This window comes from Bradysia coprophila, unplaced genomic scaffold (assembly GCF_014529535.1).
Source record: "Bradysia coprophila strain Holo2 unplaced genomic scaffold, BU_Bcop_v1 contig_138, whole genome shotgun sequence".
Taxonomy (NCBI): domain Eukaryota; kingdom Metazoa; phylum Arthropoda; class Insecta; order Diptera; family Sciaridae; genus Bradysia; species Bradysia coprophila.
Window position 1 is genome coordinate 6,027,604 of NW_023503409.1, and position 25,449 is coordinate 6,053,052.

Sequence of the window (25,449 nt, forward strand, 5' to 3'; positions counted from 1 at the left end):
ACCATTTTTTTTTACATCAATCCTTTTCATAGCCAAACCACACATAACCACTAGCAATCGCAAACACCCCTATCTGAACTGAAATGATTTATTTGGATTTGATATGAACTGATTTTTTCTTCTTCTGCTTGTTGTTTTCTTGCAAAACATACATTGGACTGAAGAATGAGGTTTATATTTCTCGTACAAAAAAAAAACATAGAATTTATGGCTGTATACCGCCACTCACCCATTGCCATGTTCTTATCATTATTTTTGTATTTTTTGAAAGTTCGGTAAAATTTTCGGTTTTTTGATAATGGGTTATTGCTTTTACTGGGTGTTATACTTCAGTATGCCCCCTCTTCCAACACTTATTAAGTGAAATTTTTCTATGAACCTCACACATCTAAATAAATATACAAATGTGGAACGGTGCGTTCAAACGAATAAAAAATGGATAATTTATTTCCGAAATATATTTCATAAATGACAAATGAATCTACTACTGTGTTGTGCTTTTGCTTATAGAGTTGAGTGATAAATGGTTTTATTTAGCGTATGGTATTAGATTTTTTGAGCTTTTTGAAGAATATATTGTATGTCTAGAAAAAATGTGTGGTATAAATTGAGTTAATATTTTTCATATGATATGAAATATTTGAATTTTTTTTTTGTTGGTTGGGCATAGTTAGCAGAAGAGTGATATGGCGGTTTTCATCCTTATTTTTGGAATACAATATAATATTGTGGGGTTGTGTTATGTGGCTGTTATTTTTAATGGAAAAATTTATACGAATATGTTAATATTAATATAGAACGGTTCTTATGACACGCGATAACAAGAATGTTGGATGATGCTTCTTTGGATGATAATCAACAATCGCGAAAATTGTTCATGTTAATTTATGCGACATGACTGTATTGAACTATAATCGGAGTGGATTGAGACCATTGACAATACATTCAAATTCAACAATGTTGAATCAATATAGAGTCAAGTATACAACGAGTCGGAGAAATTAAATTTTGACAGAAAATGTATGGACCCACCTGTCAAAATTTTCAGCTCGTATGGAAAAATGTATCAAAATTTTACCGACTGGTTGTATACTTGGTTCAATTATCTTTCGTTTCGGCTTCAGTTAATCTGCTTTTTGTATGTCTCATACATAGAGATGTGTATGAAAAGAACGGAATGGCCAAGGTAGATATAGTTGTATAGGTAATCGATTTACTTGTTCTGAAAATAACCAAAGGCTTATGCAGAATCAGCAACAGCTGAACATCTCCAGTGGTCGACGAAGACTATACATTTGTATCGAAAAAAATTCAAAGGCAAGGTACATACGGTCGGTGCATACATATACGTTAAGGTCATCTATGTGCGCACGTAACACGTATGATTGTAATAAACTCGTTGTTTAGAATGTGCTTTGATTATATATTAAACAAGTAGAGTGTGTTTTTTGATCAGCTGGTGAAGTTCGTCTGTTGCTGATTCTGCATAAGCCTTTGGTTTACAAACTGTATCTCAAAACAGATGGCCTAAGAGATAACGTTTGTTTCGAACTTTCGCGTCACCGCACATCTGATTCGGTTATACATATAAGGCTGTTGAAGCAAAATCATAAAACTGCAAATTCTTTTGAATCTCACTGCATGTACGATGCAAGAACCCGTAAAGAAACTGGTTTAGTTTGATTGTTCTCGCATTGTTTACTATCAAACCGGCGCAGCCGGCAAAAAGTCGATCTATTCAAACGAGCCGTCAGAACAGTCGGAGCGTTTGCTGCGACTGAGCCCCGTATAAACCCGTACATCTATTGCGTCTATCGCCCTACTCTTACCGTAAGCCTACTGCGCCCGTAAACGTCGGTAAAGTAAAATTCTTATGAAATGTGTACGTCTTAAAAATTGCGCATAGCGCAATTACGAAGCCCCGTACGACGTTCCTTTCAAATGTAACACAAATTTCGAATTGACCTAAAATTAAGTAAGTATCATTTTCACCGATTTATATTGATTTTACAAAAATCCAAAATGGCGGCCGACGGCCATTTTGTTAGGAGGTGGAAAGTAGTACGGCTGCTTTACATTCTTTTTTACCTTTCAAACAAAAAAAAATTGAAATTCGGTCAAAGTTTACTCGAGATATTAACAAAAAACACCACCTTCACTGTACGGCCGAGTAGCCACATATAAGCTCACTCCAAGAGACCTAGCTCACGCTCCGGTGAATCGAATTTCATAAACTTTTTTTCCCTGATTGGTACGGTCAATACCTATCTAATAAAGCAAAATCCATCTAAATCCGTTCAAATTTGGTCAACCTACAAGCAAAAACGGCTTGCCGCCCTGTACCTAGTTCACACCAAGGGGTCTAACTCACGAGTCGGTCATCCAATTTTCATAAACTTTTTTTTTTGTCGATCGGTATTGTAAATACACCTTTTATTTGACGTATCACTTACAAGTGTAGTGCTTAAATGTCTGGAGATATCGTCGAAAAACAGTTAGGCACTTATTGGGCCCCAGCTCCGGAAGGGTCGACCCAAAATCACCCATCTTCGAACTTAGCCTCACTATTTTGACTATCTTTCAGGGAAATTTTTTTTTTTTTGAAATCGGATTTGATTTACTCAAGATATCGACGTGACAGACGGACGGACGGACGGACGGACAAAATTTTTATTGCGGATTCGTTATCTATGAACATAGGCAAACACTTTGCCCTTACCGTCTGCTTCGAATTCCATCAATTACACACGGCATCGTAATCCTATAAGCCCCTTCGTACTTCGTACGGGGCTAAAAATCAAAAACTGCAGTAAATAAACAGCATCAATCTTCTTCTTCCCTAATGTTCCCAAAATACAAGCAGCGTTACCACGTTGAATTGAGATCGAAATTCTTTGCAAAAGGTATCCTTTTGACTTTACCTCACCCGTTGTCTATTTCGTTAAAGATCCCAAATTATCAATAAATTTCTTTGTTTCCGGACCCATGCAACCTAAAGTCTCGAAAGCTACTGGGGCAAGCAAATAATTTTGTTTCAAAGAAATGTAATGGCTATGCTTATGTCTCTCTGCTTTTTGGGTGAACAATTTCCTAGTTTTTGATACGAAATCTATCACTTCGTCGTTGTCGACGATAGTAGATGACTAGCCGCTACGATAGACCATAATTTTTGGTAAATATGTACTCCAGTTGCAGCGAAAGCTTATGTCAAAGTATATTAAATTTCAAGACGTACAATCTGTTGAGCAGTAAAAAAGTACCTTATCCAAAGATACGCGATTGTTGCGGGGCCTATTTTCGATAATTTAAATTCTCGAAATTCTCAAATTTACGTTTGGAGAATTTTGATAATTTTTCGACAATTTCGATAATTTTTTGATAATTTCGACAATTTAAATTATCGAAAGTAGGCCCTGGATTATTGACTGAAACAACTGTTTTTTGTATGTTAATTTTATGTGTTAAATTCTTTTTTGTTTGATTTTCTAGTTCTCTTCTTCTGTTTTTGTCTTACTGTTGCCAACGAAATTATGCGCAAATTGTTGTCCCTTGCACAATGGGAAAATAAATGATGAATGAAAAACAACTATACATGCATTCGCTTGAAACTGGTCACCTTCATATGGACGAAATACTATTGCACAATGTGATCCACGGTAACCTAAGGATTACTCTTCATTCACTCATTGCTTTTCATCAGTCGATTCGATTTACAAAAAACACCAACCGAAGTTCTATTTACCTGCGCCAACAGCCAGGTTATATATGAGCTTATATAAGTATCGGAAGTTTCACAATAAAAAAAATCTCAATCAAATGATTACTTTGTCACCAAAAGAACTGACCCGCCTACCTACAAGGTAATAGCCTATTAAATGCGATCCACCAAATAACATCTCTCACACTATTCCAAGTTAGTCGTTAGTCGTGGGAAAAACTTCGAAACCGTCTAATTAATACTCATAATTAATTCATCGTTAAACCTTTTAATTTTATAATTTATCAAGTTTCATCTTTCAGAATCACTCAGCAAACACTCCACTTACTGCAATGCATTATAGCGCTGAAGTGTGCATCCAGTAATTTACGGTCATAATATGCTTTAATATAATTATTCGATCGTTCATCTCATCATTATTTAAGTGTCGTAACGTCAACACATATAAGGTCGAAGAAAATTATTTTTCCCGAAATTCGTCAGTATATAAATCATTCTTGAAGATTAGTTCTAATGAAATTATTGGATTAAGGATTTTTTTTGTCCTTCAAGGTGGTTGTGTACATAATCAACCATATACCGTGTATTATGTATTATACTATGTTGCAGGGAGCTCGGGTAAGGGTTGGTAGTTAGGGGTTGCAGAATGTTGCTATACATAAGAGATGTGTGTTTATGATATTTGTATCACATACATACATCCATACCATAGCAGAAAGAGTGAAAAGTTTTCTGGATATTACATAGATTCACAATGTGAATTTGAAAAAGAAAAGTTTCGTGACACTTTCATGGTTAACTCAGAAAGACAAATCGAACAAAGTTCTGAATAAGACAAGTAAAGTGGATCAGGGTGGCATGAACTAATACAATTTTATAAGTGTAAATGATGATGATATGGCTAAAACAATATAATAAGGGTATTGAGCTTAGATTTAAGGTTATACTTGCTTTAGTCATATATGATCAGCACAATATATTTTACTAGATTTATCGTGCTTTCAGCGAATTCTTTTGTTGTTCGAAAAGCATACAATGGAGAAAATAACAACAAATAAAACCCTGCACTTTAGCTTGAGTGATGGTCTCCAAAGCACATTTTTATGACGCCATGGACGCCATCATTGAAAATTCTTTGAAACATTGAACAGTTTCTAGGTTGTGTCAGTGTGTTCACAGTCTAAAGATTAGATTCTTCTTAATTTTTAGCCCCGTGTTCTTCTTTCAGAGCGTAAGATACATAATATTTTCTCCATCAAATCTATATTACTGCTCATTTGCAGATATTTAACAATAAATGAATTATTAACCCAGTCACATACGGCTGCTCATCTGTTATCGATAACGACAACAAAAATAATGACAAGCTCTGGGTAAAATAGGGTCCTTTATATAGTAAAACGCATGTTAAAAAATTGAAGTACAAGATTTGAAATTAATAGATTAAAAATACTTTGATCGATGAAAGTAATAGACCAGACGAAAATGCTGGCCATATATGCTTGCTGTCTGTACAGGTTAATAATGATTTTGATTAATCAAATATGGGTATTGTTTTTAGATTTAAGACTGTTAATCTCTTAATTCATTTGACCTAATGTTTTGCAAGAGACAGGTTAAATGCTATCGACTTCAGTACTATTGACAATATTCTGACAATATCACAAGTTCAATATATATGTAAAAAGGAATGACCAGCGGCCACATACATTTGTTTTGTTTTTTGATTGAAATAGAATATGCTCACTCTCGTTAACCAATTTTATCACCTACCCATCTTCGCTATATTGTGCATATTACGGGCGATTCACGTTATCACGTTATTTCTACTTTCATAATAGAGGTCACCAGCTTTTTAATTACATTTGGGAACGATACGATATCTATTTCCGATAAATGTTGTTTTTTAACTATTAAATTATTGATACGAGCCGCGCGACGTCGCTAGCTCATCAGGTGTGACCCTTCAATTAAAAAAAAAACTTTTCCGCGAAGAATAACATGCAGCAATGTAAGACAACCTAATGAAAATCTTCAAGGGCAATCACCCATTTGAAAAATGTAAATCATTTAAATTACAGATTCTATTTTCATAGTAGGAAGGAGCGTGTATAACATTAACTATGCCCAACATAAATGTATATGTAGAGGCACAGAAAAAAAAACTTTAACCGAAAAGAATAAAAAAAAAATCTGAAATTACTAGCGTTATCATCAATGAAATCAGAAGATAAAACACATTTTGCTTAGATTCTCATATAAATGGGGATTTTCTTGAAGATCAAATCAATTGCTCAATGTTAGTGTTATGGCTTTTGGTAAAATGTTAGGCAAGAGCAATTTATCTAAATAGGACTTAAGCAAAACAACAAAACTTGTTTGATAGCAACACTTCTGTATTTAGTTATATATCCATCCATACATACAATATATGTGTATATGCATGCGTGTGGTACCATTACAGAGTGATATCAAGGCGTTTTATTTTCATCTACTCATCTACTTATATGCGTATATACTCAGAACGCATATTTATATAAGATTTTTTTTTCTTTCTTTATGTTTCGAAAGTTGCGTTCGAAATGAGATTTATTAGAATTGATTGGTTTCGATACTTAGCCGGAGCGTTTGTGTGCATAAATATTTTGTGATTAAATCGAGAGAGAAAAAACCATTTGGAAAAAAATCGTTACATGTGAAATGAAAAATATAATCAAATCAAACAAATTGTTTCGCATTTATCATGGGGATTTAATATTTGTTTTTGCTCCGATATTTATTTGATTTCATTATACATATACTGTGGTCTTGTTAAGGTAGATTCCTAAAACCTATCTATTCTTGGTTGAATCTATATCACTTATGACTATGGTTTAATGGTCGTGTATGTTTCACGATTAAAAAGAAGGTAGAAAATATTAGAAGAAAATGTTTGGTCATGTCAGCTTTAAAAATGAGTAAAATGATTTTGGATTAAGTTCAATTTGCTGAGGAAAATATTTAGTGAACTAATTATCCATATACGATCTTGACGCAATAATGGTTTGCTACATTTGTCATTTGTGTACTTTATATGTTCTTGCAGCACTATAGTTTGTCGCTTCTTACAAACGAAATAATAGTATGAAGGTGCTGGAGCTAGGAACTCACCTTGGCCTTAAATTAAATTGAATTAAACGCTGACCCTGGAAGTTAAATGACTAAAAATCAGGAAAATCATACAAAAATCGTAAGCAAAAATAAAGCAAGGAAGAAGAAGAAGAAGGTGCTGCAGATTTGTTTGATCTTATCGTGTAATCGATGGGGCATTTTTTTAAACTTCGACTTTAACCTTTTAAACATGGAACAGGCAGATTCAACTGGTACCTTTTTGAATTGGTTTTTTTAAATGGATGGAACAGATAGCAAAATAGTAATTCCCGCTCATTTCTAATAGTACTAGCCGTATTTTCTTACATATTTCCGATATTTATGTACTATGCATTTTGTTGTATATCAGAAAGAGTAATTCGTTGCATTGACTAAAAAAAAACATTTTTCCCTTTTCCATATTTTCCCAAGAAAAATTTTGGGAAAATTTGTCAAAAAGAAGGAAAATTTGGGAAAATTTGAAAGTAAGGATGAAGCACACTGACAAAAAACAGTTGAAAATCTTACCTGGTTGCAGGTAACTTTGTCTCCAGGTAATCTATTTTACCTGCTACAGCTTTATTTTTCATATGGGGAGCTGCAGCTGTGGCAGGTAAGATTTTCAACTCTTTTTTGTCAGTGTATTAGATGCGGCGAAAGTACTTCATTACATGGAGGTAACGATTTTGTGATTAATGCAAATTTTCATGTGCGTTCTTGAGCGAAAAGCCCGGTAACTGTCTTTTCAACAAGTGTAGACACTTGTGAAAAAACAATTTCAGCAGTAAAATACTCAAAAATACACGATTATGCTTCCGAAGTAATGAAGTATGTACGTTGCAGGATCCAATTCCAAAATATTCTCGTCTACTACCTGACTCATACAAAAGTTGATTTCCACATAGAAAAATAAAAATGAATCGAAAATAGTTCACACACTGTTATGTAATGGTCAACATTGGCATGGGGCAAACTTTCCCAAAAATGGTTCCTGATTAAAATAGTGGATTGTGCTATTAATTGCATACAGTCACCCGTCGTAGACAGAGGTCCCAACGAGGCGGGCTCATCGTTGTAGTGAAATTACATAGAATGTGAAGAATTCGCTGTAAAGTCGGCCAAAGTACTTGCTTTCTTTCTACGTTTAAGCTTCACTAACATAATACCATTAATTTTCTAGCAACTATATAGACAGGCATACATTTTGCCTGCAAGCCGCGATATACGTTTTTTTCCCGACTATTGAAAACAAAATACGAGCCGAGTGTGAAAAAAGTTACAAAAAGAAAGAACTCGGATGAATATTAAAGACATTTGAATATATTTTTCAGATAATATACATCTCAAAAGGAAGTCTTTAAACACAAGACATACCTCATTTTCAATATAATAAAAACATTAAAAAATATATTCAGGATGGTATTGCTTACAAAGAGAACATTTTTCTTTACACATTTGCAGTGAAATATTTCCTTTTTATATAATTTCTATTATACACCTCCGTGTGTTACATATACATTTTCTATATAAGTTATGAACTGAATGTGTATGTACGTGTAATACCAGCCAAAACGAATATATGATTACTTTTCGCTTTACACGTATATGTTTTCTTCTTTTATCCCATGATAGTAGTAGATAAAGCTCATCCTGAATGCAAACAAAATATATTTTTTCTTATGAATATGTGGCGCACAAAGCACGCCTATAGCGATATTATCATTTTTATTTTCTTTGTACTTTCTCTGGAGTGCAAACTTTATTACTTAGCACCGTCTGTATCTCGGATTTGGTAAGCGTATCTCAGAATCGAGAGAGAGAGAAGAAGAAGAAAAAAAAACGTGAAGATCCCCTGTGTAACATGCTGCACATCTTCCAGTTTGTGAGCAGTTAAATCCATAATACTAAAATATAAATATTACTTCAGATGCCAGCAGAAATCAGGCTAGCGTTTTTATGCGAAATATGGACTGAGATTGAAAATATGAAAAACTTTCGAACATAAAGTGAGACGATAGATTCATAAATTTTCTAACTTCGAATTGCAATAAAATTTCAATTAAATCAGACATCATTACGATCGAACATGTTTCCTCAATAGTTTTTCCACAAATCAGTGACGCAAAGTAAAGGTTTCGTTGTTTTCATTGAAAAAAGCGATGCTTGATTCACAGAGTTCTTTAATGTAAGCTTTCTTCTCTACGCAGGAATCGTTTTTTTTTTGTAACGCTGAGATTTTTCGTATGAAGTTGATTCCTAGCAAAAGATGCTTTTCTCGGCTTTCCAAGAATTGAAACTCCTCACATAAAAATCACCTGTTTCATTGTCATTGAAAACAATAGCCACAATAAATGCCAATAAGAAACAGCACACTCATGATGATTTAGGGCGAGAGGCAGATATTTGTAGAAAATTCTCTGCCAATCGAAATCGAAAGAAAACTTTGAAAATCGGAAAATCTTCAAAACCAATAAATTCCTAAAAACAACTTCCCATAAAATAATCCTTGAAATTCCAAGTAAATCCTTAAGAATACAGCACAGCCCTCAAAATCATAGAAAATCTTCAGAAAATCATTGAAAATCCTCAGAGGATTGTCTTTGTGGAAATCCTTTGTCAACTAAATTCGCAAATATCCACCCCTCGAACTAGGGTCTAAGGTCAAAGAAGATGTTTAAGTAAAGGAGGATCCACCGGTTTAGCATTGTTTTCGTGTCAACCTCGGTGTCAGCACATCATTAAGAAATCATAAATGAAGTCAAGCAATTCCACAGACCCGTATACGTAATATATTCTGGACAAACGCACAAGCTTCTTCGTATTGTTCCAATTATGTGCAATCAATAATATCACAGTCTAAATATGTTGTTAGCTGTTACACACTAACTTAAGTATAACCGAATTTTCAAAGGACAATCATTGTTTACACATAGGATTTCTGACATGCTCAACCACTTGTTATAGTCTCCATTGGATGATTTATAGATATAAATTCTCAGGATGAAAGACATAAATGTTCATGCATATGAAAGCCCAGAGGCCAATTCAAATTACTATATGCTTTTGCCATCAAAGTAGCAGTGATGTATCTTCGACAAGTGGTAATTATTGTTATTGTTTCTACGCATAATGGAAATATGGGTTGCTTTGAATTGAATGGCTAGTGCAGCCACATCAACAATGATACACCACAACTTAGCTGATCAACCCCCTTTTACGAAAATGTCTTAGTTAAATTACTGTGGCATGTGTATGCAATTCTAATTATATTTGTATTTGTATCAAAGTATGGCTGTGTGGTATGGTGTCTTGGGATGTAATCCTTTGGAATGTTAGATAAATGCTTTGTGTCAACATTACATTGTGGTGAAGTTCGGTAAATATTATGTTTCCATGAACTTAGAACACCAGATTCGTAATATCCGAATTATTCGTAGTAATTGAAACGACAAGTACATGTACGTACAGGGTACGTTGTTTTAACGTTTAGTGAAAACTGATGCTTTTAAGTTTAACCGTTTGTCAATTTATAGTAATTTAGATGTCTAGAATTGTGAAGGTAACTCGGTTCGATGTGGCGTAAATGTTCACACTGAAAGATACCACTTCACAATTGTTCGTGAGCTTTCATGGAAAATGTCTAAGAAAAACGTGAGAAGATTAGAAATTGGAGAAAGTAATTGAAACAAAAAATAGTGGAAGCACCATGAGTTTATTAAAACCGAAATGGTGAACTTCGATACACCCTGTCAAAACGTGCTTCGAAATTGATTCATAAATGTTTGCATTTTATAGACGTTGACGTTGGCTCATGTAATAGTGATGATATTGCACTAATTTTCGGTTATATTATCTGACTTATGACTTGCTTATTAGTTATAATGAATAGTACACAATTTACTATTGTGAAATGTTTAATTACTTTTCTCTTTGACTGGCACTGTATCACAACAATCACAACCGATGCTACATTATTCCCTACAGCATATCAAAACAAAATTTTCTCACAAAAACTCCGCACACATTTTCATCTAATAATGAACCTCAGTCATTGTACGGGTTTTTTTTATGTGATATACGTACAATTTGTATGTAATGACATAGAAATTCTCTGCACAAAAACTCATTATGGCATGTTAAATTAAAATAAAACAAAAAAAAAATCTATTCCATCTCTCGTTAGGATGTTGTGTTATGCGGAAAAGCTTATCTAGAAATATATGTGGACAGACAATAGAACAATAGAAAATAAAATTCAATTGCGCTTTGGGTTGCGAAAACAATGAATGCGACTGGTAACTGGTAAACAGTGGAAGAGAACAACTCTTTTGCTTTTCATAGCGAGAAGCTCCGTCATTAATTTATTCGTGATGTCCCGTTCGTATATAAATACGTTTCTTTTTGTATTTCATTTTCCTAAAAATATTTTAGTCTTCTTTTGTGATTACTGTACGCTCCCATCGGAAGCCATGAAACTTATAATGGTCTTATGCCTTACGCGCAACTTAATTTGTATGTATTATGGTCGAAGGAAAATAAATTGACAAAACAAAAACAAGAATAATTTATATTATTTAACATTGCAGGCAGCATCATATATACTGTGTAACTGATAAGTAAACATTCTTTAAGAAAAACAATCAGATTTAATGGCATATTCGTCATCGGATGAAAATTACGTTATGGTCTATCGGTTATCTTATATATATCAACAATTCAAAAAAAATCCTGTTGATCAGAGAAAATATTTTCAGCTAAACTTTGTCATGACCATAATAATAAAAGCTTTATCTTATACATGGTGTATGTATCAAGTTTTTCAGTCTCTATTATACTATGCTACATGGTAGCGCATATACTCAGATACCCAGCGATATTATGTTCTTTGATATAGGCGAAAGCGTACGAAAAAAATGAAGAAAACTGGTTTAGCATGGAATAACTAGTATATTCGTGTATGGCCAGCCAAACCATTATTTATAATAAATAAACCGAGAGAAGCAGTTTTTTTTTATCTGTAATGATTTCTTATATTTTGAAGCATTTTAGTCTTTCTGTGCCGCCAAATTGGAGCCAACATTTCAGTATAGTTTTTGCAAGGCAAAACAGAAAAAAATAGACATTTGTTTAACAGGAAGCTTATGTTAGTGTTGTGTCCATTTTATCTTCTTCTTTCCTTCTAGGTCGTTTTTGTTTTTTGAATAAAAACTTGATAATTACGAAACAAACAAAGTTAAATGAAAAACTCTTGCTGCCCTTACACGTGTCACTTATACAGTAGGAAAAGTATAATAGGTTCAATCTAATCAGGACAGGATATGCCCGATAGAGCCTGGACTAGATCTTATTAGAGATTTAATCCGGAATACGTCTCATACTATGAGCTCTGCACAATGCGAATGGATTACATTAGATTACAAACCTTAGATGGAATCTCAAAATAATTAGCAGGAAATTCATGTCTTTCCTTACAGGGATCAATAAAGACACGAAACATCTAATCATAATATCTTTTTCGCAATTCCGGTCCATAATCATCACCTTTCCATGCATCCATTTAATGTCGTTTTGAAGGTATTTATTTCACTGTATTTCTGGACACAGTGCGATATTAACTTTTTTTCGCACGCTAAAGAACCTATTACCTTCAACGAAGGCTAAATTTTTATAAATAAAAATCTTGCATTGACCAGAAATCGAACCCCCGACACCAAAAGGTTTTTGAACACAAAGCAGCGACTATAGCCATTCGGCTATAGAGTCACACAATTATACCGAACGTATTGTTGAAGCGTATATACTAAGCATTGACTACTCGATTTCATTCAACGCGTCTCTTTACATCACATTGCAATGTGTATTATAATGCAGCCTTCTTGATCGTTCAAATGAATTTCTGTATACACAAGAATTTTGGAACAAAATGTAGGACATGTTTTGCATTGGAAAGGTGATTATGGCCCGAAATTGCGAAAAACGTTGTATCTACCACGGTAGGTATGCCGGTATTTTTTCGCACACGACGTCTTGTCGACCTCGGCTTCGCCTCGGCTTCATACCTACCTTGGTAGATAAATAACTATTATTTTTTATTCTTCGGATCGATAAATTTAGAAACATCATAACTCCAAGATTTTACAAGTCCGACCCATGATAAAGTGCGAAATTTGGATTTTCAGAGATTTCACTCTCCATTTTTCACATATTTCATTTATATCAAGTAGATTAGTGTTCAGCGTGGGGAGCCATGCTTTTCAACAACTTAATTTTGGACACCTCTAGGGTACATGCCCTCTTCTTCCCCTAGTTTTTTTAATGCTGATAAAATCGGATCAACAAATTACGTACATTTTATAGCGAAGATCTAGAGAAATTTTCGTTGCGCTGCATATGAACTTGAAGTGACTAAGAAAAACCGCTGGTCGCATGCATATTGCTAAGTAATTTAAAGTGAGTGTACTTATTTCAAAAGACCTTGACGTTTCTTTTAATAAAAAAAAAAATCTTTAAAATCTAGTTCTTCATCTGCTGACCAGTGAGTAACAATTAACCCGAATTTTCTGTGTTCATGTATATGTGGAAAGAACGTTTATACGTCCATGGTTTAGGGTTTGTTCGATATCTTCAGTAGTTTTGCTATATTAAATTGGGAATCATTCATAAAGTGTGTTACGCGTACGAAAAATGCAAAACATGGTTAAGAATGCGATAGAAGGAGATGCAAATAGTCGTCAAGTGTGACATACTTTATGAATGATCTCTAAATACTAGCCTCACTTTTGCTGTCGTTTAACGTCGTCGATAATATAGATGACATATTGTTCCTAATACTTAAAATTAAGTACACAATACTGTGCATATGCAGGGCAGGTACCTACATGTGTGGAAATTCCTGGTACAGTACATGTGTTGCATGATCAGACTTTTTAATAAGTTAGAATTCTATAAAGAATACTTACCCAATCCAACAGGTTGTATATTCTTTCCATCGTAACTGGAAAATATATTCTCCTTGAAGTAAGTGTGCAGCAATGCAGCAGACGAGTTACATTGAAATTGAAGTTAAAAATTTTCGCATAAAATTCTTTACAAAAATTTTCAAAATGAAAAAACACACTTTCAACTTGTGCATAGTCTCTGATACAAACAAATGAAAAACGAAGAATAATTTTTCTTATGAAATGAAAATTTTCCGGTTACCATACCTACTTGAAAACATTCAACTTTTTGTTTTTCGTTAAATTTATATACATTTTAAATAAAGTGAATAGTTCTCAAAATAATAATTGTGGGCTAAAGTCAAGCCTTTGATGCAGTTCTGCACTCAAGTGCATGTACTTAATGGTCCTTATGGTGCGGTTATAAAACAAAATTTCCGTGATGAGTTTGTTGATGTTTTACATTTTACCAAGTTGTAAACGTAAAGCCAAGGATTTCTAAACAAAAATTTTGAGTTTTGCTACAATTTTGTGGAACAAATAAAATCTTGTTGCTTGTTGGTTTAAATTATTGCTCGCCACTCTTATGAGTATTTATGCAAAAATGTCTGCCAGACGTACTAATTTTCAGCTAACGATATAATTTGTCTTGAATTTGTTTCACCGATTGCAGTTGTTCAAATAACAAGAAAGATTTCTTTGTTTGCAACTTTTGTTTAATATTATTTGAATTGCAAAACCTTTGCAATTAAATAATGAATTTGAAGCTATGGAACATGCTCTGATGTAAGTAATTTTAGCATGTTGCACTTCTCAAACATCGAACTAATTTTTTAAATTACCGAAAAGAGATTCTTAAGGGAATCTATCGAGAACACTGTAATACATTCTATGTCACTAGGACTTGAACGTAAAGTGGTGGGTACTTTCACCTGTTGTACGTTGTGCGGGTACATTGTAGACATAATAATACTTTGTGTTGAGATGACCTCAAACTTTTCCTCATGTAACAAAAAATTAATGTGTTGGGGAACAGTCAGAACTGTTTGCGACATATCAAAATTGACAAATTTCTCCATCTTCACATTTGCTAGAACTTGTCAATTGAAAAAATTATTTCACGACTCAATAGAATCAGAGGTAACAAAGTGGAATATAGAGATGGAAAACCACCGAATAATGTCATTTATTTAGTTCAGTTTTTCCAATTTTACTTTTTCATGTTCAACCCTCACGGCTACAATATTCTCCAATAATTTGTGCAGAGCTTTTGAGGCTCTTCCATATAGCATCATCCTACATATCGCAACCGTTCCATTGAATCGGCATCTATGTACACAAAATAAAAGGGACGATAATTTCTAATTTCGGTTGTTTATTGTAGTCGAGGCCGTTATGAATTGGATTCAATTTAGCACACGCATTGAAACAATTCGATAGATGGAATGGATTTTTGTTTTATCGTCTGAATGGAATGAGGACAATAATTATATTTGACCGGGTGGTTGTTGGAGATTCTTTTTTTTTCATTTTTTTTTGCCTAGCCCAAATAAATTTTCGAATAGAAAGAGGAGGCGAACAGGTTCCAGTCTTTTGTTCCAGTCTCTACCACTGTCTGTAAGTTTAGGTATCAGTTTGATTTATCTCGAAATTTTTGTCAGACCACAAAGTATTACACGTTTTACTACAACCACATCGTATGCAGGAGGAATCGTTTGGTACACATTCCACAGGCGCACATGTGATACTTACGCAGAAAATCCTTAATTTATCTCTAATGATGAAACCAAATTTATGTAATTTCGCTTTATGTTGTCAAGTGTGTTGGGTCTCTGAACATGATTCCTAACATTTCGAGGATGCGAAAGATGCAGAGATAGAGAATGAGTGAATGTCTGACTGACTGTGTTATACAAACAACAACAACAACGCTCACACACAAAGCCAAAGTAAAATCCAGAAAACCAATAATAAAAGCTTTTAAGTAAATTTATGCGATAATTTCTAATTCCTTAACATCTTCTGATATTCCATATCACACACACAAGAATGAATATGTACATATTTTCTGAGGATAACATAACAACTTAATGGTTTAGTTTATTTGCAATATCCTTATTAAGGATTAAGCTTCTTATTTATGTACAATTTCAAGCTACTGCCTGCTTATACTACAGTTTTTGTTATACACCAAAAATATACCATTATTAGAGATATTCTATCAGATAAAACGACATATAACATGGCACAGTCAATACCCAACTTGTTGTTAGAAATTTTCTCGTTTTTTTTCCCTTGTTTATTCTAGTAAATGTGTTTGATTAGAATAATAAACTAGGAAAATATAGCCTTGGTTCGGTATACATATATGTGTGTCACATTTTTATTAAAAAGGATAAATATGTTTGCATCGGAGTGTGTTCGATTTGTCAATTAGATAGAGGAAATATGTTTGAATTAAATGGAAATAAATATGTGAGAATAGTCCCAGAGGGAGATTGGATGGTGTTGAGTTGTGTGGTCACGCAAACAATATTATACGTTATGGTTAGCAATAAGGTTCAATTCAATTGTGATTGAATTTGGGGAAAATTGATTATAGCCGAATGGCAATGGGTAATCCAGTCTAAGTGGTGCCCCAAATGCCTGTACTTTGTTGAGGAACTTCTGGCTTAAAAATTGAGAGACAAAAGTTAATCGAAGACTGTGAAATGTTACCACTTGCTGTTGAAATTCAAATTGCTTTGCCATTTAACAAAGTCCACTTAACACCTTAAAATCAACAAAGTAATTAAGTTGAGAATTAACTTCTGTTAAGTGTCTCCAATAGACGTCATATCGATTCCTATACAGTACGGCGCTAATAATAAAATAAAACAAATCTGTTGCTCAGATTTTTTGCGGACAAATTGTTGTCTTATTTTCGTCAATTAGCACGATCAATGGATTTATTATCTGAGCGAAAACAAATTCTTGAAAGAAATTAAATACAATAATTACGGCTGTTTATTGTTAATCAATTATTTATTGTGTTACTTTCATTGCTGACCGGGTGTACCGATGACCTAAATAATGATCACATTCTCATTTGTCCGGAGTTATCTTTATCTAGAGCCCAGCCACCAACCTAGAACGACAATCTATACATCTAGTGCCTAAATGAGCAGTAATCACTCGGTAGCCTAACAGTTATTTATGCGACCGAGCAATAAAAGCTTCTTAGGCACTAGATCGCACTAGATGGTAGATTGCCATTCGAGGCCGTAGGCATACACATTGTGTGCCTAAAAACCATTTATCACTGAGTTGCATACAAGGTTTCTCTCAAAAAAGCCAACGATAGGTTCACTATTTCTCAACTCAGTGACGAAAAGTAAAACTTCTGTTGCTGTTTTGCAAAGTTTCAGTTTAATCCTTTTTCTTCATTACTTGTCTTGATAAAATACTGACTCAGGTGAAGCCGTTGTATTTTCCACATTTTCACAAAAAAATTCTGGAAAATTCTTTTGGGAAAACTTTTTCTCGTATTTTCCTAGATTGTGCCATATTTTCCCAAATTTTTCCTATTTTCGAGAAGTCTTTTTCCTAATTTTTTTCTTCCATTTTTACCAATTTTCCCGAAAAGAATTTTAAGGCAAGTTAAGAAAAATATAAAAAAATGATATAAAAATGGGGAATGACTTACTAAAAATAGGCCTTGGTTAAATCCTCCATAGAGGCCAACTTTTTCAAAACGGTCAAAATTTCTACTGAAAGTTTACGAATTATAAATCCAATTTACATTCTTCTAAACAGACTTATAAAAGCCTAACTTATAAAAATCGATAGCCAAACGTTGGTCACTGTATTTAGTAAAAATCCTTTAATACTTTTCGAATTTGAAAAATATTATCAAAAGAGATAAAATTGAAATTAAATTGTTTTTAACAAAACGTTCATCGAAAAGCTACCCGACTACACTGAATCCACGTATCGAAAAGATCAAAAAATATCAAATGGTTAGGGTGTTGTGCCGATCCATTCTATGCAATTGGGAAATCTATATTGGCGTGTTAAATTAACGGAAAAATTTATGGAAATTGAGTCAAGAGCGTGTTAATTGCGAGTGCGAAATATAAAAGCCAATTACAAACCCGTACAGAGTTGTATAAAATAAAGTGAAGTGTGTTCGGCTGCACCGTTTTGAAAAAAATTGACTTTTTCTCTTATTAAATCATCTATTCGTTGGTTAAATACACGAGCTCAATCGAATGGAAGTTAAAATCGGTTTGTATTTTTCAGCAGAAAAAAAAATGTAAATAAAAACAAATTACATCAAAACGGTTGTCAACCATCTTCTTCCCTTTATGAACGAACGAGCACTGAAAATCTTGCAAATATGTGACACCTTTAGTATCCCATGAATAATACATTTAGGAAAAATTTACCTGAGGCGAGAATTTCAAATTGGTGGCGACTGTGTAGAATATTTATTTTACTGTTGGATGACAAAAAAAAATACCGCAATGTCTGTGTCGGTCTCTACTTTTTCAGTTATAGGGTTCAAATATATAACACGCACAAATCACGTCTTTGACAAAATGTGGTTTTGGAATGCATCTTGAATATGAAATTTTTTCGTTTTTAAATTTGTTAGAATTTCCAAAGCGATAAATAATGAAAGTTTTTTTTTGTGTGGAAAATATTAGACAGTTTTCATAAGATTGTCAGGTCATATATAAATCGCGTGTATATATGTATCTGAAACAAATGATAAGAATGCGAATCACATTTGTCATCAATATCATCAAATGTCGATCCGTCAAAGTATTTATTACCGATTGATGATTTCAATATTACGATATGAAGACTGCAGAGCCTTAAATCGACGTAATTTCATAATATGGATTGCTCAAAATGTCTATCTATATTTTTTAAACCAAAACTTGCGGCTTGGTTTAAAATCTCGCAAGTATCTAAAAAATTTCAAAGTGCAAAGTTTAACGCAGCGTTATAGTTCAGTTGAATGTTATTAAATTTTGTTGAAATTTTGACTATACATTTTAAGTTCTAAATACAAAGAAAAGTTTGCACATAAGTTTGAACGTGAACAAATGAAAGTTTTTTCAAACCTTCACTAGCCACACACATGCGACTATGGTTGATTCTTCTATAGATACAAGGTGATGAGTTGAAACTTCATTTCAACTATGATTCACTAGACTTGTTCGTGTGCAAATCGGTATAGTGTTCTTAGAGCATTGTATCGAGTACCACTGTCGCCATGGCCTGATGAGAAATGGTATTTTTGAAACGTCGAAAGACGTATTTAAATTTTCTCTCAGATCGAAACAGTGGTCGAATGTCTTATGTTGTTCTAAATACACTTATAAATTTTTGGCAAAATTACCAGTTTCTAAATTGATTTCTTAGTTTCTTTATTCGCGGTCAAAACTGGTTCAACACAATTTGATAAATTATAGACAAACGTAGATTTAGCTTATTTCTGGGAAACTGCGGAAAAAGGACCGAAATCAATGTTTTCGAAGAATTGTTTCCATTTATTTATGTCTTCGTCTTCGATTATTTGTTACTAATGGAAACCTTTCAACTCAAACATGGCAACTAATCCATCGACAGCCTTCTCTCCGGATTTCTCATAACTGTGTGACTTTGAAATAAATAAATAATTTTTTCCAAACGCTTCTAATTTCAAAAATAATAGCGGCACGAATCCAAAAAATATTAATTTACATTTTCGTCTAATCAACGCATCAACATAACACATTCGAAATATGCCGCTCGCATAATATTATTACTCAATTTGTAATGTTATGACATTTTAGACACTGAAAGATCTGATATGAATTCATCATTCCATAGCACTGATCAAAGCACTAGAACAGAATTTTCAAGAGGGGCATTCTCGACGCAGTAGTCGAAGTATCTCATATAAAAATAAATAAATTTATTGGAACGCAGTAGTATTCTTCAAAAATCAAGGGCCAAATGACTTTAATCTCAACTTTAATATCAAAAAAATATTTCGTAATTAAAAAACGGCAACTCTGTAAAAATGGACAATGTCGTGGAAAATCGTGAGCTCATTTCCACAGTCTTCTCAATTTTTAAATTCAAACAGTGCTGCACTTAGTGGCTCATTCTCAACTAGCATGAATCGATATTACTTACTCCCATTGTTATTCTCTTTATATTATTATGTTCACCGTCGTTCGCATACGTATCACCAGCTTCTCCTACATTTTGGAATTCCTGTGTTGCCGCACCATCGTTTTCATTTGGAAGTTGGAAGTTGGTGTCTTATTTGTGAATGCCCTTTGGTTGTTCTTGTCCAGGGTACTGATCACGATCGTGTCGCTGTTAATGCCAAGATAACATCCACCAAAGAGAGCATCTCTCTCAAAAATTGCTTTGAATCCGTTGATGTTGGGGTAGATTTTCTGTGGTGGGTACCATGGTTCCCTCAAGTTTTTACTCCTCGTTTGTCAACATGAATTGTAGAACTTTTTTCGGACTCTGTAAGAAAAAAAAATGATGGGATTAAAGCTATATGATAAATCATCATGTATAACAAACTCAAAATCAGGTTACTTGATAATTATCTTTAAGGTTTCTATTGCAATTCAACGGAGAAACGCTAGCTGCATCTTGGGGACTTTGGGACGTAATAGGAGTTGATGATTTTTTTGATTGACAAAAAGTTATCTTTTAATTTGGTGGAGGAGGCACACTCCCTAGGCAGTGTCACACCCTTGAGGTGGCACTAGCTAATTTTAATGCACAGCCTTCCTTTCGTCAGAGGTGTGTTAACTTGTTCATTCAGGACCTTGACGAAAATGATTATCAAAAGCTGTTTAACAAAACAGCACGTAAGCGGATGGCATTTTCAACAACGTTTTGGTGAATGTCTGAATCGACGCGCATGTGGTTGTAGGATTCTATGAGTCAAACCACTAACATCTTTTGTTTCCGTTAGATCTGTTGAAGTTAAAGACACTCGTAGCGGATTCACGATGGAGATTTCGTAGCACGAAACTTTAAAATACTTTGAGATGAAAGCTCTCAGATACTTCTACACGACCGTTTATGAGAATTACCACGTTTTAACTGATAAGAATTTTTTTTTGACAAAAATGATGTTTGTCACGAGTGCCTTTTCACTCATTAGTATTTTAGTTCCCGTGATTTTGATGACACGAGCTAATCTACTATCATGTTTAAATAGCTCTACAATAAAACCCACTACCCTAATATGTTCAGCATGCTTGCTTATATGATTACTGGCTTATTTTCATGGTATTTCGTTTGGAGTTTAGTTCGGTTCAGAGAATACCAGGTTTATATCTGTGCAAAAGTAACAGCAAATGAAACTATAATATGGTTTTCAATATATATGTACGTACACACACCGATATATATAGACATTATTGCCAGCGCAAACAAAACGAAATTTTCCAGGTATGAAATTGTTTACGATTGTGGGTTTCTGTTGCGAGCTTGTTAGTTATATTTTAGTAAATACGAAAATTATCCAACCAAAATCCAACCTCTACTTCCATTACAATAGATTAATGTAATCATTTTATTGCTATTGCCTTTCATGTCAAACCCAAGACTGATTTAAAGTTGTGAAGTAGAAAAAAAGGAAGAAGTTCGTGGAATTCATAATTGTTTTGCCGGCAAATAACTATTATGTATGAGCGAACGGGTCAATATTAATTAAACGAAGACCAACAAAAAGATAAAGTTTTGTGGCATAACAAAACTATACGTTTCGCAGTTCAGTTCGGGCGGTATACAGTTGATCTTTCCGTTGGAATCATCGTCTAATTTCTATGGGATTTCTTTAACTTAATGAGGGTAAAGCTCAAATGAACCGTGAAAAGATTATTGTAAAGAACAAGAAAAACACAAATAAATCGCTAAATCACAAAGGTCAACAATAAAATAACGATTAGGTATGCCAAAAATTTGCTCATTAATTCTGGCAAAAATGTTCATTGATTGAATAAACAAAACAAAAACAAAAGCGTAGCATAAATGTGATTATGCTCCCGTAAAAGAAACACATTACAGAAAACTTATCTCATCTATTATTTATAATTAAAAGTTTGAAGGAGTAAATTTAACTGCACAATACCTCTATCGTTGAAGTTAATCTATGCAGTGTGTATAGATACATAATACTATACACCTCCTAACATAGTAGTACGAAATGTTGGAATTCGCGAAATTTGTATATATATCCATCGAGGTCTGTCTGTATAATATAGTAGCACTGTTAATTCCGAACATATAGTACCTGTATATAGCATCGTGTTTGTATCGTAGGTATAAAACAGTTTTCATCTCACACCATCGTCTTAGGTAAATTGCTAAGTCTAGCGAAACACTTTATTACAAATTAATGGTTAACATTTTAACCTCGATTTAAATCACGGATGAAAATGAGGAAGTAGCAAATCATCGTTTTAAGCAAAATTTTTTGGTTTTTAAATGGAAGAGAGATAAAACTTTTCACGCTAATATATTTTCCGAAGATTTTCATGAAATAATTACGCTGGGTGCGAATATAACGAGTGTTATGTTGTGTGTATATTTTTCGGTTGTACACAAACTTTTCACAAAAAATGTTCCGTGTTAAAATTGAACTTTTAATTGTCGAGAATTTTTGCGAATATTATTTTGGTGAAATATTTTACGCTCTCGTATTTATCACAGAGGAACTTTTCCCACATTTAATATCCGAGAAACATTTTGAATCGTCTACAAATCATGTTTTTGGTATCGATATATTATCGGATTTTCTGTTACTTGGGAGATTCGTTTGGGGATTTTTGGGGCTAATACACTGGTGCTTGTTCGTTGAATACATACATATGATATCCTGACATCCTTTTATATACGATATGTGTGCGCCCTTCACTTGTTACATGGCGAACAACCCATGTTATCGGACGAAAACTGTAACCTTTTCCACAGAAGAGAAATAAATTGCTCAGCCTGTTGCGACGGCATTGCTAAATCGACGGGCTAATGGACAAGCTTCCGGATAGGAGGCAAAATTATGTGTATTGTGGATTCGTTTATACATATAGAAATGGCAAACATATATGAACATTATATCGTTCGTGTTGCTCATATAGAGCGGTTGAGCGATGCACCATTGAAGAAATGCCATTTTGATAAATAGATCGTCATTAATTTTACGAATTGATGTTTCGTGTTGTCGCTTTTTTTCTGGTAATATTCTGTTCATGCCTATCCTGGCACACAATGGAAGAATAAACTTTCGCAGTACATTTGTATGATGCTATACAACTGTAAAAAATCCAAATCAATGGCAAACTACTGCGTATACACTTATTCAGTACTTTATACAACACATATCTCAAGCATCAAAATGTTTCTTTCAAACCTTCTACTTTACCATGTTGCTCCTAAATGTTGTCATATATTGATCGAGCCGAGACATACTGTAAAACGCTTGTTGACACACAAATTTAGTTTCGATTTCGAGCTAAGTCGTTGCATTATTGGATTCATTTCCTCATACCTACAACCTAAGCGACTGCAACTCTGTTGCACAGATCACAAAATTCAATTTGTAGAGCATTATAATCAAATGGATTATATGTGTGCATTACAAAAGTTGTTTACCCATTCACGTATGGAGAAACGACTCTGTGTCATTAGTTTTCTTTTTCAATGGATTGGATATGAATGTGTATGCGTTACTGAATCGGTTGAGAAACATCCTGACATAGAATTTCTTTTTCCCGGACATTGTTGTGCAGTTGTATGTTACATAGGAGATTCAGCACAATAAACGATTGCACTTGTAATAATTGTACAGTCAAATTCGTCAGTTTCTTACTTGCATTTAAACACACTCTTCTGCTATATAAATAGCACACTGTGTACTGTACAATGTACATTTACATGTAGCGAATCAATCAATTTTAAGTGCGAGAAAGTTAAATTAATAAAATTTCAGACAATTCAATAGGAACATCGTCAATACGACATTACCATTCGCTGTAAAATATTGTTACGCTAGCGAATGAGAGAAGCGAAAAAAACGCATCGCTTCTTATTCGTTTTAATTAATTTGTTTTAATCAGTGACAAGATTATGTCGAGCGCACAACCATTCATTCCTCAAGATAAATTTTCTTATAAATTTCATTTAATATATTTAGCATTATTATCAACGAAGAAAAAGGGAGCTTTTCGAAAACACCCTTGGAGCCGAGGATTAAATGACTTAAATGTGCTTGGTGTGTATATAGTCAGCTCTCGCTTTTCTCGTGTTGTCGACGAGGAGCTATTAAGCTAAGCTTCTCTAAAGTGTATGATATCTAACGGTTTTTTTCCTTTTCGGTTTTTTTTACAAGTCTTGTAATTTTGGGTTTTCCTAAAAAGGAGATTACGTTATTTGATAAAACACAGTTTTGTTGCTCTTTTTTTTCTTGCTACATAGTGAATGAATGGGTCGGGGCTTGTGATGTGTATCGTTTTTTTTTATGTTATACCGCACACATACTGCCAATTGTATATGTTTTATCAAAGTAGAACTGGAATATGTTGCGTTTGAACGGGTAGAGGACTTTATGCTCTTTTTTCGGAATTCTTTTTTTTTTATTTGACCAAAGCGGTTATCAAAAACATGCAGGCGGTTTTTTGTGGTTATTTAATGCAAGCTTATATGGGTTGATATGTACGAAACCGTAACGTTTTCACCGTTATTCAATATAAAAGATTTATTTTTATATTTCGGAATTTAAAGTATAAAATTTGCCAAAATAGGATTGAAATATAAAAATGTTATTTGAAATGCATAAATATGCAGTCATTCCATAGTCTGTGAAGATAAAATGCGAAATTTCAAATGAATAAGTGGCTCAAAAAGCAATTTAAAATGAAAAAGAGAAAAAAAGAATCGAAAGCAAAATTCGCTTCGAAAATAAGATTATTTGGTGGTATAATTTCGGATGGGTTTAATTTGAGAATTCTTCGAAATAGATTTGAAGATCGCAAAGTCGCACTCGCAAATATTTTATTTTCACGGACGGTGATGTTATCTGTTATCGTTAGTAAATAAGCGTTAAGCTCTGACTGTGACGGTCTTTAAAAGAAAATTACAATGTTAAATCCAATGAAGTAATAGATTTTGCTACAATCTATCTAATCTAATACTTCGATCAGAAGAAGTAGACTAGATTAGATTCTTTTTTGGTGTTCTAAGTAATATTACAATCAATACACATAAGTACAACCAAAGTACGACCAAAATATTTTAAAATAATAATCTTGACGTCACACCTTGCTTCATCTAATAAAGAACACTTCGACGAATCTTTAGGAAAATAAATGGACTCTGTCGTCACGTCATAGCAGGACAGTCCATCATGAGTCAGATGTTTCAGGTGCTTCTCCACATTCCATGCATACTGCTGTACCTCCTAGGCTCATGATGTGCATATATATGTGATAATATTACTGGTGATGTGATTGGCATTGGCATCAGTGAAAGTTTAACCAGTTACAAACGGCAAGCATATGACCAGCATTATTATCGGGTCAATTACTTCCACCGATCAAAGTATTTTTAATCAGTTGATTTCAAATCTTGTACTTCAATTTTTTTTAACATGCATTTTAC

The 25,449-nt window shown here is 33.6% G+C and overlaps 1 long non-coding RNA gene across 1 annotated transcript; it reads right to left on the reverse strand.

The window, feature by feature from the left end:
• Positions 1-1,342: 1,342 nt before the first annotated feature.
• LOC119073728 lies at positions 1,343-25,085 on the reverse strand. Its single transcript, XR_005087079.1, has 3 exons — positions 25,075-25,085; positions 14,853-14,858; positions 1,343-1,512 (listed from the first exon to the last, which is right to left on the reverse strand). It is a non-coding gene; the product is annotated as an uncharacterized LOC119073728 (long non-coding RNA).
• Between the last annotated feature and the right edge of the window lie 364 nt (positions 25,086-25,449).